Source organism: Corylus avellana, chromosome ca6, assembly GCF_901000735.1.
Source record: "Corylus avellana chromosome ca6, CavTom2PMs-1.0".
In the NCBI taxonomy this organism is placed as follows: domain Eukaryota; kingdom Viridiplantae; phylum Streptophyta; class Magnoliopsida; order Fagales; family Betulaceae; genus Corylus; species Corylus avellana.
This window is the reverse complement of record NC_081546.1, coordinates 13,848,930-13,856,105: the sequence shown is the minus strand read 5'-3', so window position 1 is coordinate 13,856,105 and position 7,176 is coordinate 13,848,930. Positions and strand designations below refer to the sequence as shown.

The window sequence follows — 7,176 nt, the reverse complement described above, 5'->3', positions numbered from 1 at the left end:
CTATTTTGGATTACCGCTGGGTACGTCGAGGTTCCAAGTTTGTTGTAGAAGGTTTGGTGCAATGGAAACAATTGCCAGCTGACGACGCCACGTGTGAGGATCTTACAGACTTGAAGCAACAATTTCCTAATTGTAACCTTGAGGACAAGGTTCTTCCGGAGAAAGGGGCAATTGATAGACCACATCGTGTGAGAAGGCCAAATCCCAAGTTCCTCGGATAGACATGGGTCGTGGGGGATTGGAAGAGTGGAGAAGAGGACGAACAGTTGGTGGTTGCAATTGTAAGTGTGGGACGTGTGTGGTGTGAGATACGTGTAGTGGTGTTAGGTGTGCCATAGTGGGACTATGGGGGTGAACGTGTTATCATGGGAAGCTATCAAGGGAGGTTACGTAGCATAGTGTGAGTATTATATTTAAGAGTCTCTATGTTATGTTGTAGGTATTGATTATTGTGTAATTTTCTATTGTTTTGTGTATGAGGTTTCCTACTCCCACCAAAAGTGGAGTCTTATCTTTATTATAATTCAGTTCTTTTGTGCTCCTCTGATTGGGACCTATCAACTTGACGGTAGAAACTCTGTTAATTCAGCATTAAAAAAAAACATGTGCCTCTCACATATATGTTAGAGGGACACATCAATTATTAGACCGGGTTTAATGAAATTTCCTTTGATCTAATTTAGAGAAGATTTATGTCCTTTACTTGTACATAGATTTTTGTGACTATCGAGAAGTGAGTTTTATTAGGATCTAAAGCATATCCAAACGTTCTTAACAAGAAGCCAGCATGCCCTCTTCCATGCATGTACTAAAACGATATTAACAAAGCTCTAAACGTTGGCGATTTCTGTTTTAGTTGAGCTTTACAGGAACAGGAAACAAGATTGATGGTTTAATCCGCCCATGACTCGTGGGTCATTGGATTTAGTTCCTGCTATTTTCTATGCTCAACCGATCATATAAATGAACATTTATTCTCTGCATTAATCAGTAAATCTTTCCTACTACTCTTGCAAGCAGTGATAGAAAGCACTCAAAGAAACATGAAATTTGGGTATTTGGCTCTCTTCGTCCTCCTTGTTAATTTGGAGTTATCGGTTATTGAACCTGTTACTGCGACTGCTAATTGCTCTGAGGCATACTACGATGAGACATGTCCGGATGTTGTGGACATCATCGGCCAAAAAGTGGACGCCTGGATGAGAAGGATTTCACCTTGGCTGCAAGCCTCATTCGTTTGCAATTCCACGACTGTGCTGTTAGGGTAATTAGATACAGTTTTTATATATATATAGACAGTTTCTATAAATTAAATCAAACTCATTGGTGAAACTAAATCATTTCCTTGCTTTTTTTTATTTAGTTATTTTTTTTGAACCGAAAGAAATCATGTCCAATCATAATAAACTAGATACTAATGTACTATATTTTTATCTCACAATACTAACATGTCTTAAATTAGTCATTGTTGAAAAAAATAAATAAATAAAAAGTTTATTGGGACTACTATATTAGAATTATGTAATACAAATTTTTTAACATTACTCATATATATTATATAATGGGTTACGTAGAAAATCTTCATTCAATGAAACCTATACGTGTAAAATTTTGACTTTTGAGCTATACATGAAAAATACCCCACACACACACACACAAAAAAAAAAAAACCCTTAGAAAAGCACCATAAAAGAGAAGGATTCCATAGTTCAACTAGAGTGGAGCAAGTTTGCAGATGATATTAATTTCCTCTAATCAATCAAAACATATTGTTAGAATAATGGAGAGATATAGAAGAACGGAAGAAAGAGAGAGAGAAAAGAGAGAGAGAGCGGAAGCATATAGGACTACATTGTATTGAGTCTTGTATGATAATGAATACAAGGGCCTCTATTTATAGAGAGGCAAGTAACCTAATAGGTTAAGGAAAAGTAAACCTAGTAGAAAAGGTAAACCTAAAGAAGTAAATAATAAGTAATATTCTTAACATCCCCCCTCAAACTCAATGTGTAAAATTGAGTTTGGATAAACGAAAAGGGAAAGAAAAAGGAATTCGCCGAAAAAAAAAGCTGCTTGTGCCGAAACAATTGCTGAAGTAACGCCATAAAAGTGGTTAGAGACCGGTGGATTCTGCCTGAATTTGAGCAATGCATTTAAGCTGGAGCTTGGTTCACTTGGTTGTAATTTGACTTGAAAACCAAAAAGCAAGGCCGGTTAAAAGGGGCTTGTTTGGCCCGTAACCCTTGGACCGTCTCGCCTTGTCGGCTGAACGAAAGTCTGACCCATCTAACTAGTAGATCGTCTCGCCTGATCGGCTGAGATAAGCAGGGCCAGTTGAAGAGGCTAATTATGTCTGAAACCCTTGGACCGTCTCGCCTTGTCGGCTGAGATAAGCAGGGCCGGTTGAAGAGGCTAATCATGCCTGAAACCCTTGGACCGTCTCGCCTTGTCGGCTGAGATAAGCAGGGCCGATTGAAGAGGCTAATCATGCCTGAAACCCTTGGACCGTCTCGCCTTGTCGGCTGAGATAAGCAGGGCCGCTTAAGAGGTTAATCATGCCTGAAACCCTTGGACCGTCTCGCCTTGACGGCTGAACTAAAGTCTGGCCCATCTAACTAGTAGATCGTCTCGCCTGATCGGCTGAGATAAGCAGGGCCGGTTGAAGAGGCTATTCAGTGACCGGTGATGGCGGCATTTGACAAGGCATAAGTGGGCCGGTTAAAAGGGGCTTGTTTGGCCCGAAAACCCATGGACCTAAGGAAATATTGGTCTGACCCGAGAGTGCCATCCGCTAGAAGAATGAACCGGATAGAATTGTGCCAAAGAACAGGCTATAAAACCGAATTGAACTAGCATAAACCAACTTGAACCGCATAAAACAAACGCCTAAATTTGAAGAAGAGTCTTGTTTTCTGCCATATAGAGATGCCAAAAGCAAAAATAGACCACAAATTTGAAATCAGGACGAAAAATTGAGTAGGAAACACCTGGTCAACTTTTTCAGTGGTCAAAGTCAAAGTCAAAGTCAACGGTCAACAGTAAAAGTCAACGCTGACGTGGCAGTGATGACGTGGCAAGGTCAGACTGATACTGGTGACGTGGCACGGTGACGTGGACTGATGACGTGGCACTGATGACATGGCACTATGCCGTTGCACGTTGCGTGACGTGGATATGCTGACTTGGCAATTAGGGCTGACGTGGCAAGGATGACGTGGCACATGGGTGCGATGGCGCGTGGGCGCGTGGAGCGCGTGGGTGCGTGGCGCGTGGAGGCGCAGGAGCGCGTGGAAGCGCGTGGATCTGACGCGCGGAGTTCTGGTGGCGCGTGGAGGCGCGTGAAGGCTCGTATGGAGGCTCTGAGACCTGTTCTGGAATCCTGGGGAGCAGATCTATCCAACGGTGGCCTGAGGGAAGCAATCGGACCACCGTGTCAGGCGGTGGCTCGACGGCGGCGCGACCTGGCGCGTGGATCTCACGCGCGGAGCTTCTGGTGGCGCGTGGAGGCGCGTGAAGGCTCGTATGGCAGATCTGAGACCTGATCTGGAATCCTGGGGAGCAGATCTATCGATCCGTGGCCTGAAGGAAGCAATCGGACCACCGTGGTAGGCGGTGGCTGGACGGCAGTGGCGGAATTGCCGAACCTTTGGGCGGCTCGTGAGGGCGCGTGTAGGCTCCGATATGGCTGTGTGCGGCGGCTCTGGGACGGTTGTCTTCCGGGCTTTCAAGCGTTATAGTGATACGCTGAAAACCTCGAGGAGAAGATAGAGAACCGTGAGGATCAGAGAGAAGGATTCGCCGGATAACACTGGCGGCGCCGGATTGAACGTCAAAAGCTTCTAGCGGCGCGTGGTGGCACGTGGAGGTTCCGATGAGGCTGTACTCGACGGCTCTCGCCTCGTCTTTCCCGGATCTATCGAACGGAGTGAAAACCACGAAGATCCGACATAGGTGGAGGAGTGTGGAGGAGCGGCAGCCGTGCGTTGGAGAGACGGCAGTTTCTGAGGGCGGAGCGTGGAGGCGCGTGCAACGCTGGAATAGGCTGAAATTGCCCAGATCCACCGTTCTAGGACCAAGACACCACTTTTGGTGGTTATTTGGCCAAGAGGAGTCACGGTGGCGGCGCGATTGGCTCAGACAGAAATTGTCGGAGGAGCGTGGAGGCGCGACCGAAATTGGGAGGTCGTTGAAGGGAGCGCCGGAAAACGTCAAAGACGTTTATTGAAGGCCAGAGAAGGTGGCTCTGATACCATGTTAGAATAATGGAGAGATATAGAAGAACGGAAGAAAGAGAGAGAGAAAAGAGAGAGAGAGCGGAAGCATATAGGACTACATTGTATTGAGTCTTGTATGATAATGAATACAAGGGCCTCTATTTATAGAGAGGCAAGTAACCTAATAGGTTAAGGAAAAGTAAACCTAGTAGAAAAGGTAAACCTAAAGAAGTAAATAATAAGTAATATTCTTAACACATATGTTCGTCTATCTTCTTAAATTTCTTAGAAGAAAAAGTCGTGCATTATTGCAGGGATGCGACCGATCCATTTTGCTGAACTCTACAGCAAGCGAGAGGACAGCATCTGTCAGCAGTACTCTGAGAGGTTTCCAAGTGATTGACGAAATCAAGGCAGCTCTTGAGGAGAGTTGCCCCAGAACCGTCTCTTGCGCCGACATTCTCGTCGGTGCCACGAGAGAGGCTAGCCTTTTTATCGAAGGCCCCTTTCGGCCAGTCCCGTTCGGGCGCAAAGATGGGACAGTTTCTATAGACACAGAAGCCGTAAAGGTCCCTCACGGGCATGAAAATGTCACCACCTTGATCAATTTTTTCAAATCTAAAGGTCTAGATATGCATGATTTAGTCACTCTCTCTGGAGCACACACCATCGGGAGAGCTTCTTGCAGTACATTTCTAAACAGGGTCAGCGATTTCAATGGAACCGGAAAGCCCGATCCCTCACTCGATGCCACTTACATGAATCTTTTGAAGGAAAGATGTAGCCAGGGAACGGACCTTGTTAATCTCGATGTAACAACTCCGAAGACGTTTGACACTGTTTACTACAAAAATCTTCAACCAAGGAAAGGATTGTTAACGACGGATCAAGAACTCTATTCAGATCCAAGAACGACTCTCTTAGTAGATAAAATGGCGTCTCACCCCCGTTTCTTTGAGAGGAGGTTTTCGGAGGCTATGGTAAAGCTTGGGAACATCGGAGTTCTTACTGGGAATGAAGGTGAAGTTCGAGTGAATTGCAATCTCGTCAATAGTTAGTTGAAGAGTGGTATAGAGGTCCTTAATTGTGTTATTTGGGCATTCAATAAAATTGGACGCTTGGCCTTGTGCGTCCCAAAATGTAATTAGGAGTACGTGGATTGCATGCATGACTCCATGCATGATGTATTTCAATCAAGGTTTTGTTTCTTATAAACTGGTGGTCTTTCCCTTCCTTTCTTGGCAATGGATCGAAGCAGCTGTGCAATCACATATTGATTGCCTGATTGCTGGAATCTTGCTGTACCAGTGTATTGAGTACATTGTTGATCATCTTGAGCATATGTGGCTGCACCTCCTGCCTTGAACTTTATCTCATTAACACGTACGCTGAGCACAAGTGGCAGTATTTGCTGTCTTGGACTCAAAATCACCTGTCGCGCTAATGACTATTAGCGAGGTCGCTAAAGACTTATTATTAATTACTTTCAAAAGTCGTCACTAATTAATAATTAATATTAGTAGTTGCTATAGATAGCGTTAAAAATTACCTCTCATGAGATAATTTGTCATTGCTATTTGCTAATATCATGTTATCAACGACGACTAGTGTTGTCACTGATTATTTGTTCATCAGAGACGACAATGTCATCGCTAATTATATAAAAAATATTTGGAAAAAATATAAAAAAGTCTCATAAACTACCCGTCGTTTACAATATAGCATCCCAATGTTCAAAAAGTACTAAAGTAACTCCTCAAACTATCAAAATGTATAAAAAATGCCACTTATTTTTTATATTCTTATAATACCCCTATTCTTTTAACAAATAAAATAATAAAATAATTGTAAAAAAAAAAAAAAAAAAAAAAAACCAAACAATTTTTTTAAAAAAAAAAAAAAAGTTTTTTGGAATAAATAAATAATTTAGGCCAACTAAAGTGACTATTCATGTCATATTAAAGTAAAATCAAATGTACGGTTCTTGAGATATTTCAAAAAAACAACAATTTAGTCTCTGGAGTCAAATTCTGTTAAAAAATTATTTTTATTCGCCCATTGATTTTACTTTAATACGACATGAAGCAATTTATAATGTAAGCCAACTACAATGACTAATTATTTATTTATTTCATTTTTATTTTTTTTTTTGGTATTTATTCACCCATTGGCTTTTTTGTATTTTTCACTAATTTTTTGGATTTTTTTTTATAATCATTTTATTTGTTAAAAGAATAGGAGTATTATAGGAATATAAAAAAAAAAATATGTGGCATTTTTTATACATTTTGATAGTTTGTGGGCTACTTTGAAGGGATATATTGTAAACAGCTGGTAGTTTGGAATTTTTGTTATACTTTTCCCAACATATTAATTAGCAACTAATGATAAAAAAAATAATAATAATAAAAAGAAGTGCCAATTACTGTTTTAATTTTTTGATATTAATTATATAAATAACTTATTAATCTACATAAAACAAAACAAAACAAAAAGAACACATAATATTTTAAAAAAGTACTAAACTAACGGAAGATGAATTGTTCGAAATATTTACACAACAATTATAACTGAAAAAGGTGGAGATGGGCAATGAGAGTGGACCCTCTGCACCCTTCACTCTCGTACAGAGGATAGTAGAGACTAGAAGTCTAGATCTCTACCCCAACACCTTTGTAGGGGTGAAGATCCATGCCGGGGGTGGCTCCACTCGCATGTCGTCACCCCTACTGTCCCAGAGCTGCCATGGTGGAGCTCCGTCTCCACCACCTTTCTTTGCAGGGGTGGAGGGTGTAGAAGGTAGAGGGGTAGGGTGGATCTACCCATCTCCGCTCCATCTTCACCTTTTTTTCCCATTTTTTTAAGGGAAAAATATAAAAAAGCCCCTCACACTACTAGCCGTTTTCGATTTAGTCCCCTAATGTTTCAAAAGTGATAAAGTAGCCTCCCAAACTACCAAACT

General features: G+C 41.7%; 1 pseudogene; it reads left to right on the top strand.

The window, feature by feature from the left end:
- Nucleotides 1-1,043: 1,043 nt before the first annotated feature.
- LOC132185731 (peroxidase 7-like) lies at nt 1,044-5,272 on the top strand (annotated as a pseudogene).
- Nucleotides 5,273-7,176: the final 1,904 nt, after the last annotated feature.